Genomic DNA, 11,319 nt, shown 5'->3' with positions numbered 1-11,319 from the left:
TCACATACTCCACCAAGACTCTCCCCAAACGATTCAATCAGAATCCAGACTTCTGGGTGCGCTTACACCTAATGTCCACAAATAAAACTCTGACACAAACCTGACAAGATGATTAACCTCATGTAAAAAGCCCCAGCAGCAAAGAAACTTGGCTATGGTCACCTTTACCTCTCGCCCTCTGTTCCTGATTAACTTCATTGGAACATTTATAGGATTATGTGTGCATTTTGCAGCTGTCCCACCAATGACAAAGGAAGTTTTGCACTTACAACACAGAAAGCAGTAGTAGACCTCACAGGGTTGATCTTCATTCACAGCTACTGCTCGCAGAAACATTTCTGAATGTGGTCTGTCACTGGTGAAATTTGACAGGAGCGTGGACATCCTCTCAGGGAGACGCCTACAGCCCCATCTGAAGAAGTCTGGGAAGAAAGAGTTTAGGCTCAGCTGAGGTTTATTTATCTCCATACGCTCCCTTCCTTCAAGGGAAGGTGCCACGAAGCAGAGGGAACAGAGGGAACACTTTCCACCAACTCCTGCAGTTTCTTTTCTCAGTCTTTCTCTGCCTTCCCCCATCAGCTTATCATTAAAACTTACATATATAATGGAAGAACATTTAGTTAAGTTTCTTGGTGCTTGAATTAACAGAGTTACTTTCACAGTACCAAGTCAGACAACATTTCTGGGGTGATATATTGAAAATCTTATGAGAACACAGGCAGAAGCACTAATAGTGTGTATATCATTAACTTCAAGCTGATAAAACATTAACTGCTTAATTCCTGCCAAACATACCAGATACCTCTTCCAACACTATGTTACTGTTTGAAGATTACCCGTCAGAAACTGATAGTAGTTTAACTTTGGTTAAATCACTTTAGAATTTGTGGAGTTACTCGACATAAATAAAGAAGGAATCCTTTCAAACAAAAAGCAACATTTCAGAAATTGCGTTATTTTGTATTTTCCTAGATTGTTAGAATTCATCACTTTTTAGCTCAAACACTTTTGTCCCTTCCAAACTATTGAGTTTCAGAAAGTCTGAGGAAGAGGAGCAATGCACCAAGGCACGGTTTGGAGCGCCTGGGAAGGATTCCGACAACAAAAGTTGGGGTACAGCTAAGGAGGTATGCAATCCCAGACAGTTTTCCATATTTTTTGTTCTGATCCAGCTGTAAGAAGTGTTCCATTATGGCCCGCTGGATGGCTCTGTGATCATTTAGTCACCGGGCAAGGCTGAATTGAACCAGTGTAAACCACGAGTCATTTTACTTTTGTCAGCAGAACTGCAGAGGTGCCAAATATATCTGTGTAGGACCAGAACGAGCCCTCTGAGCACCCTTTAAGATTCCTCATACTCATCTACTGGTCAAATTCAGCAGCAGAAAATTTGCTGTGCCAATAGCTCAAGTTTTTTTCTCTGATTTTGTTTGGGGTCTTCTCCTCTTAAATGGATCAGGAGAAGAGGAGGTAGAAAATAGGAAGAATAGCTCTTTGAAAGATTGCCTTTTGGAAAGGGAAGCTAAAGGTTTGAGATTTTAGGTCTGTGTCATTTGGAGGTACGAAACATCAACATATGATCTTTCAGCAACTGTCACTGCCGAGTTAAAAATTACCCAGCAACTTCCAAGTATAGGGAGGATGGAAGGAAATCTGTGCCGTCTCTTTTTCCTCAGCTGTAGGGCAAATGGTGGGCATCAGTGGGAACTGCAAGGCTTAGAAACCTCAGGAAGAACTTGACTTTGTTGAAAACATCCAGTGAAAGTGAGAGAGGTAAGAGGTATCTCATCATGACAAATGAGAACTTCTTGTGACAATTTTATCCCAAAGTCTTAAAAGCAGAGAAATAATTAATACACAGCTATTTTTATAAAAGTTATGTAGAGCCCAATAGAATTCAACCTGGAATCACCATTTTCCATACTTAATGCTATGTTATTTATATCCACAGGACAAAAAGCAGTATCTCTGCAAAGCTTAATGAATAAAACTGTCAAGCCAGATTCTGTGGCATCTGCTAGCTGAGCTTCCTCTTTGGGACAGGACGATACTACACCTGTAGACTGAGAGATGCTTATTCTACCTTTATATCCCAAGAATTCCTCAGGAAAAATCTCCACTCTATATATCTTTGAATAGCTGACTAGCGTATATAATCTGTCTATGGTGCTTTCAATCTTTACTGAGATTTGTCATTTGGGACAAAAATGCAAACTTGATTAGCAATTTTCTTCCCCTCCTGGGTAAAAACACTGCTTGGTGGAGATACTGTGGGAAACTCTGCCTGCCTGAAGATGTATTCATACTGGCATGCACCTTGTGTACCACCAGGTCCTGAAACATTAGTGCCTGAACTGAGGTGGGGAGTTAAACCGGAACACTTTGGGGAAATGCTATCCTGTCTTTTTCCTCCTCTTGCACAGCAAGGGAATGACTGGTGAGGTACACACACAGCAGTCTGCACAAGCCAGGTAAAGCAAAGTCAACATTTATCTCACAGAAATCCTCAAATCAACAAGAGCTCATTTATCAGGGGATATACAGAAAAATTTTATTAATCACTCAGCCGAGCTGTTATCCACTCTCCCTGAATTTCCTACACAGGCTCAAAAGGGAGGGGGGAAAAAAGGGAAAAAAGGGAAAAAAGGAAAAAAAGTAAATCCTGCAGTCAAGGCCACCAATAAGGGAGTGCTTTATCATAAACCTCTCTCAGCTGTGTGCCAGGGCAGCGTTTCACCCTTGATTGTGCTACCAAAGGATAACTCATTGTTGGGAGGGACCCAGGGGGGGCGTCCACTCCAACCCCCTGAGCCAGCCACTGGTACGGGGAGGCACTGGGCACCCACCCACCCGTACCAGGGCTGGCACCCATCAGATCCCGACCAGATGCCAGGGGGCCAAGACACTGAGGAAGTCCTCATGACTCAGTTAATCACCAAATGAAGCCACACTGACCATCTTTGGTATGCTGGTGGGAGATGGGGTGCCTCCCAGGCTGGTCCAACTTCAGGGGTCCGACTCTGCCTGCCCACTGAAATGGGGGACTCTGGAGGGAGGGCAGGAGATTCATACCAAGGCTGCACAGTAAAACACTGGCAAATTCGCTGCTGTTTTGGCTGTAGTATAATAGAAATAAATATATGCACATAAAGATGTATTTGCAAATATCCTATTGTCATGGTTTAACCTCAGTCGGCAACTGAGCACCACACACCCGTGCTGAAACCAGGAGAACTATCCATGTAAATAGGACTATGACTATATAACTGTATTCTCCCTGTGTATCTAATGCATCCCCATCTGTGTACATACACCTCTTGGGTTTAGACTTAACAAGATTAAATTCCACCCAATGGACACTGCAGGCACCTTGTCCCTTTTTGGATGCTGACACGTGGTTCCTTGTATCAGGGATTTCACCAAAAACATATTTTTATTCCCGAGGTCAAATTTAGCTCGTGTTTGTATTCAGTAAGAGTCTGACAGGCATCTGTACTTGCCCCACAGATGAGTAACATACACAGTTCATTTCAAGCATGTAATTAATGGTCGCTGCTTAAAAGCTGTATTTCATTTGATTTATAGCACATGACATTCTTTTTCAGCCCCACTTGTTAATTAGCCCTATTAGTAGCCCTTTCTTCCGCCGTCTTTCATTAGCTTATACAAGGGTTGTACCCTTGTACAAGGGTTTCCTGATTTTTGGGGGGCAAGGGAATGAAGCAAAAGCCTTGCTGCAAAATTAGCTGCAGGTTAATTGCCTTCTTGTCCGGATCAGCAGAGTTGCAGCTACACTGGCAGACTCAGGTGCTTCGATCCTGCCATGCCGAGAGGACCACGTTAACATTTTGGTTCAGGGTCGTAGCAAAACACTCATTAACCGTGACACGTCGGTGGTACGCGGGCACAGAGAAGGGGCCACGTGCAGCCCTGGCAGGACGGCCATGTCTCCCTGGCTGGCGTGAGCAGTATCCCCTCTGCAGGATCCCCAGCGCTCGGGAGGCTTCTGGTACCTAAACGTCTGGTGAAGAAACCTGTCGGCACCAGTCGCGGCAGGAACATGCCAGCCAGCTTGGGCCAGACTGTTGTGGGTGATGAAGATGTCAGGGAGAGGCCAAGAGGGGAAACCTGGGGGGGCCTGGGGCAGATGGTGCTGGCAGTCGTCCCCCATCTGCCTGCCCCAAGACCCTCTCCAGAAGCTCGGCCATGGGTTATCCTGTGCCAGCCCTGACCTGCTCTGCTGCGGCTCCCCTGACGTCTCCCTGGCATGGTGGATACACCCCAACTGCTTACGTGGCCTGAAAAATACCCATTAGCCACAGAAAACATCAAGCTGGAATGAAAAAGCAGAAATAAATAATTGGGAGTGCACTCCTGAGCCAGGAAAAAACAATACTTGGGAGGAAAATGAGTCTTCTGCCGGGTAATACTCTAAAGCCTACCTCTGAATACTCTTGCCCCGCTTGCAAGTGTCTGGGCAACGCTTGGAGGCCGTCTAATTGTCATGGACAGATCAGAAAACCTCTTTGAAAGCCATGTCAGCCCCATTTAATTATTTTGCTTCACACTCCAGTGCCTTTAACACAACAGTGCCTGCAAGGTGTTCTCTGTGCTTACTGCTGCCTGGGAGAAGAGCAGGTGATTTAAAGGTTGGAGGGGAAGAAAAAAAAAAAAAAGATTCATTATGGTTTCCAAGGAAGGTAAAATGAAATGAAACAAGAACTAAAAACAATTGCCCTAGTAATCAGCACCATGATTAAGGAAATGGACCAGAGAGAGACCAAAAGATGCATCATACATCTTCAGGATCAGCTCCCCACACGCTGCTCTATGACAGCTGGCTGCTCAGCACCTTGTAAACGCTGTGCAGTTTGGACGCCAGAAAATGCTGAGGTGCTGCCTGTGCAAAACCGAAAGCAGCCGGTTCCTCCGTAGATGGAAGCAAAGCCTCCGTGTCCCAGTAGGAAGAAGGCTACAGGCTGGCAAACTGCAACTGTGTCGCCTGGGACCTCATCTCCCATTCCGGCTCCTTTGGGTGCTCCTTTGGGTGCTGTTTACCCCTGCTCAGGATAACACTGATAAGCCATCGCTTCAGGGTAGAAGAGTCTCACTCTTCATCTGTGCGGTATTTTGGAAAATCAGGTCCTTTTGAAACAATCATATAAGGCCAACATAAAGTCTCATTTTGCAGAGTTCACTGAGAGCCCAGGCAACATGAAAGACCCTTAGAAAGGGTGAAAACAGAACATCTGAAAAGTCTTTTCTAAGGCCACGTCAACCACTGCTTTGCCAGGAGAAACGAGATTAAACAGTTTACCAAAGAAGGGTGTCAGCGTGTATCTGCTGGCCAGGCACATCAGGACGGTGTTGACTTCTCAGGAACATAACCTGATGCTTGTACAGTTCAGCAGACGAATACCTTTTTGGTCCTGACTGATATTTTCTGATACGTAGACAAGCATTAAAATTTTGAAAATATCTATAAATTGCTAATACAGTCCACCTTGAGTGACTAATTATACTGTTCTGCTCCCCTTCTTTGCCATTAATTCCTTGTCACATGACTTCTTCCCCCTCTTTTTAAGTATTTTTTTCAAATCCTTGTTTTAAGTAAAATCATGCTGGTATTGCTGGTATAGATATTGGCATAGACATGTTGGTATACTGGGCCCTGTTTTCCTTTTCATTTTTTCCAGAGCTCTCCCGAGTTTCTATGCATGCCGTTCATCCCAAAGTTACACTGATGAAGACGTGGCTTTTGCATATAACTAAATAATGTACTTGCTTTTTCTCAGGATTGTGAAGTGCCACGCATGCCCATGTATTAGATACAAACAGTAAAGGAAAGAGGACCCCAACCCCCAAAGCACGTAAAATAGTATTAGCAATGATCAACATTAATTTTTCCAGCAGTTACGTTTTCCAAATTCTGTTCTCCACCTTCTCAAATTATATGGCACAAAACTCAAATTGCTACTTACACTAACATCGAAATGTAGTCATTACTCTTGTTATGAAAAAATAAGTGTGTGGGAAAAGAAGCAGGTTTGTGTCTACTCTATGGCTGTTTCCACATAAATCAGTCTGTCTGCTATCGGAAATGTCTCTTCACAAGAGAAAGGAAATAGAGTTTGGTCCCTACATGATAAAGCTGACTCAAATGCCACAGCTGCCTATCCTTGGCTGTCTCCTTTAAGAGCACTGCTTTTCTCTTGAAAATTGTCAGGCATGAAGTATGATTTAAAAAAACCCAACATTAAAAAGGATCACAGCAAAAGGATAATTTTGAACTATTATTTTACATTTTCTTTCACCTAACTGTTTTTGCAATTTTTCTCTCACATTTTAACATTACAGATTTGCACTGTTAACATCGTACAAGATTCTTCTCTTTCTATGTGATTTTTCAAAAATCCTTTAATCTTAACACACAAAAAAAATAGGCTTTTTAGCAGTTAGTTGTAGCTATTGTTTATCATTTATGTTAATTTAACAGAATTATTATACACTATAATTATTACTTAGTTATTAAAATTATTACTTTTAGCTCCTAGTTCACAGAGACCATAAATGTTACTGTAATTCTAAATGAAATATAATGATGCACTTTAAAGAGTGACCTCCCTTGAGGGTGACTACGTTTCCTGACTGGTCTATTGAAACTGAAAAGAGAAAAAATAGGGGGAAAGACTTCCATCTAGAAGAGCAATGAAATAAATGCAGGAAAGGGGCTGATGGATATGAATTAGGGAGAGTATGATTTCATTTATCTATTTACAGCTAAGAAATAACCCAGAAGTAAACTCAGTACAGGAGAAGTGTTTTCATGGCTGAAACATTACTTCAGTATCTAGAAACCTTTTTCCTTTTTTCTCCTTTTTTTCACGTATATAATAAATGTGGCTTTCGCATGCCTTTCTGCCCTTGTGGGAGGACAGCGGAGCAGTTTTCCGGTAGGATAGAGACTAGTATTGTTACTGGTCTGTATGCACACAGGAAAAAATGTTTGCAGATAGGTTTACTTGGGACATGCCAGTTCAGTGTAAAACAAGCCTTAATACCTACCTGTGAAACCCTGCTCTGTTTCTGGAGCAACTCTAACAGAAGAGATTTCATGTCTTTTACTAATTCTGGACTGACTCGAGTTGGAAAATGGATAGTGCTCAGAAGTGGAAAAAGCAAAGATGTAGAAAAACTGGAATATATCTGGAAAACATCCTTCCCTCTCTTCCATCTGTCATCGCAGCCATCTCCGCCAGAGCATCCGCAGCCCAACGCCACGACAACTGCCTCTTTGGATCCGGCTTTGTCCTGCCCAACAGAAGATGGCACATGCCTGTAATTCAATAGGCACTTGGCAGGGCCTCCTCGTCCCTTCTGGCAAAAGATTAACATGCTCCCAGACGTTTCTGGGTTTTCTGTGCCACTTGGGTCAGCAACGCTTACGGTCAGCCCCAAGGAATTCTTGGCAGGGGCAAAGCCCGGATCCCAAGCTGTGAGATGCGCCTGTGTCCAAGAGCAGCTGGGTCTGGTCGGTCTCTGTGCCAGGGACTGGGCTGTCAGTGTGCATGTGTGTGCACGTGTGAGAGAGAGGCCGGGGAGAAAAACAAAAAAAAGAGAGGAAAAAAAAAAATCTAGTCTGCAATATCACTCCATAGGCTTGATTTAGTTGGTGGTATGTGAAAATCGTTGGATTTCTGCTTTATAGAGAAAATTGTCCTCGGTGCCAGCTTATCACGTACCTCCATCTGTAGGAAGTTCACATCAGACACAGGAGTGGTATGAATAAAAAAGGCTACTGGCTATTTTCATAGTGTGTCTCCCCGGCCCCTCCCCTCTGCATTTCTCTGCAGTTTTAGATTCCAGCTGCCTCTAGAGCCTTCTTGCGAGTTGTCTCTTATTTTTGGTTTATTTATCCAGAAGATGCCTTTACGTTCTCAAAGGCCTGAACTGCATTGACTGCAATTTCTGGTGTGCTGGTTAGTTGTTACACGGCATTAGAAAATCCATGAAGGTATCATGCAGTCACACGTGCAACACGCTGAGCAGAGGAGTACCGATAGCTCAGCTTTGTAGTCTTACTTCCACCTCTGCCGAGGCAACAGAGCTAAGACCGGTCCTAGCTGCTATAGCAGGTGGCTTCAAAAAACAAGAAGTAATTGCTGTGCGTGAGAACGGTTGCTCAACTCTTTTTAACATACAGGTCATTCATTTTTACAGGAGAATAAATGCAGCAGACAGTACAAGTAGGCTTGGAAAGAGTTTGAAAAATATAGCCTTGAGAGTTTTGGGAAAAGATTCATTGAGTTTTGACAGCATAGAGAGATAATGCAAACAGCCCAGAGGTCTGAGTTATGGCCAAAATTAAATGAATACAATGTTGCTTGTCTAGTCCCACAGGGAGAATTGTCCGCACCTGAGAACCAGTCTGGCCTGATCCCAGGTGAGTCAGAGCCAGCGAGAATGGGGAAGATTCTCCCAGGTCTCAGGCCGAGATGCTCCCTTGACCTTCTACGGTCGACCCTGTAACGTAACAACGAGGGCTGCCTGGATGTCAGCAGGTCCATCCCTGCCACTGAGCCACGCCATGCCGATCTGACCACACATAGTCTCAGGGAAAGGAAGGAAAGCCTTTTTTGCCCCCCTCATATCCACCCCATCCTTTTTCCATAGGATCAGGTTTTTATTTTGATTTACCATAAGGTTGGAACAGTGCAGAGGGTAATAAATGGGAAAAGAAAATGCAGCGCTACTTCTGTTATAGTTTGCAAGGTACAGATGACCTCTTTTATACTTTCCTCTGTCAAATAATGATAATATGGTGCAACTTTATTTTTTCCTATTAAAAGTTTCGACTGACTGTTTTAATATTTTGTAACAATTCCCCAGAAAGATTTTTTTCAGTGTGCTTTCTGCAAACCCGTATATGTAATCCCTGTTGACTGGAAAACAAACCTAAATATCATTGACACCTCATCACATCTCTATCTCCCTCTCCCACCATGGAAAAGGTACCAACAAGTACAAAGTGTTCTTAACTCCTCTATATCGAGACGTTATTTAAGTAAAATATATCCGAAATAAATGTTAGGTCCCAAACTCACAAAGAAAAGACAATTGAGGGAGCTTGCGATTACAAACAGATTTGCTGGAGAAAAAAAAAGGCTTCCTGGGGACACCACACCAGCCACCCACGCAATGTGAGACAGATTCCTTCACTTGTCCTAAGCTGGAGGTGTCTCACCCAGGCTGCCCACCCATCCTCAACCCTTGCAGCACTGAACACCTGGAGAGGACACCTACTACCCTTACCCTTTTTGCTCTCGGTATCAGGCTCTCCGTGGACCAGTCAGACAGGGACAGGGCAGCTCATGTTGATCTTAGGCAGCTCTTCTGCTGAAGAAATGATCTTTTATGGTATGACTTAGATGGGCTGGCTGGGTATCAGAATTAATATTTAATAAAGAAAAAATCCAGTAAAATGTGGAAATATCTTCCAATTTTTTAAAAATGTAAACCTAGCTGCGCTATACCTTGAAAACTCATCAGGCAGACAACACCAAACCCACCGTTTCCATTTGATTGAGCAGCATTACAGAGACCAAAACAGCTCCTCTGCTCTCCAGTAGTAAGAAAAGTACGTAAAAGCCTTCTTTTCTGCTGCTAAACCACCCACCCACCCATCAGTTTTATTTACATCTAAAACCCAATAATCATATAATTCCTTACAGCCTATTCCCATATTACAGAAACAATGGTCCAGAACCAAATAATGGAGTAATAATTTAATCTCAGCTCTTGGATGCTGCCCATGAGCAACGTAAAGAGCGATGATCACTGCCATGACCGAACTGCATCTGGGCGTGCAGTCTGGGGCTGCGCACTGTCCTGCACACGGAGCCGCTGCTCAGGTATTTGTGAACTCATCTGGCTATTTCAACCCACTTGTGCCGTGAAGTCATGCCAGGGCGACACACAAATGATGTGAAGAGCATCGAGAATATCTGGTGAGCATTATTCCGGCACAGTATTATGAATCACATAATCTGTCTCCAGCGGCTGTGCAGTTTCAGCTGAAACGGTGTTTATCAGCTCTAGCATAGCTGAGAGCTAGAGGGAACAGAGTAGGCAGCGGCTCCGCATACCGCAACAAGGTCGCAGTCAGTCTGATATGGATGGGGGTTATTCAGAGGAGGTAACGTCTTAGGAAGCAAGCACTCAACTGTAGGTTGCATTTGTAATGTTCTGTAGGGGCAACAAAAGGATGAAAAAGTTTCAAGGTTTGCAAAAAAAGCCTGCAACTAAAAAAGTCTGCCCTGAAGGAAGCTTAATTTGTAACTTCCCCACAATTCTCCTGTTAGGTGTTTTCCACTGCGTATTGCACATGACTGAATGACTTCACCCTTCTAAAACAAATGTATGGTGGATATCAAAGTTCAGGCAGGGAAAGTCCAAATGGTTAGGAGCAAAAGCACTTGGTCCAGGGGAGAAGCGGAGGCTGACCAGAGCAATTCCACACTGGACACAACAAAGTTCGAAGAGCTGAAGAGTCAGCATATGGCATTAATGCCATTTTAATGCCATTTTAATGGCATCAAAAGCCATTGGCTTAAAAACAGAGCTTATATCCACAGATAAAATCAGCATAGTATGGGCACATGCTAAAGCATGGGATTGCTTTTATAAGCTATGGAGGAAATATCCTAAGTAGTTGCATGAGACCTAAGGCAGTAATAATTCAGGATGAACGGAGTTACAGGTAATATTATAGAGGCAGGAGTGGGTGTTCTTGAAGCGGTCTGGTGTCAGCGCTTTAGATTTGGAACATTTCTGGGAAAAACTATTCCAAATGGAAGTGACAGAGACCAACAGAGGCTGTTGTCATTGAGGTTAGAGAAAAATAGGCATGGAGAAACCTAAGCGTATCAGTGTGGGAGTATGGTGTAGCTACCAGCTAGGTACCAGGTTGGAGGAACCGCATGTGATCAACCAGCCGGAAAAGATGTGCAAAGTTCTACATGTCAAAAGCAGTTTCTCTTTTCTACCAGAAAGGTAAGCAAATGAGGGGAAAACTGATGAAAAAAGCTGCTGCATCAGACCACCTTGGTTGGGTACAAGAAAAAGGCAAAATTTTATTGCGATTGCATGGGTATGTTTTATCCACCAAACCGTTAGTCCACAGTTTATTTACAATTCAGAGACTCATAAATGATAAAAAAGAGCAACACTAACTGAGATATATGTGTGTATATATATGTGTGTGTGAATGAACATATACACACATAGGCACTGTTTACTTATATATACTGCTTTCTTAGG

The sequence above is a fragment of the Pygoscelis adeliae genome, unplaced genomic scaffold (genome assembly GCF_000699105.1).
Source record: "Pygoscelis adeliae isolate BGI_AS28 unplaced genomic scaffold, ASM69910v1 Scaffold31, whole genome shotgun sequence".
NCBI lineage: Eukaryota > Metazoa > Chordata > Aves > Sphenisciformes > Spheniscidae > Pygoscelis > Pygoscelis adeliae.
The sequence above is the reverse complement of the archived record's forward strand: the minus strand, read 5'-3'. Positions refer to the sequence as shown.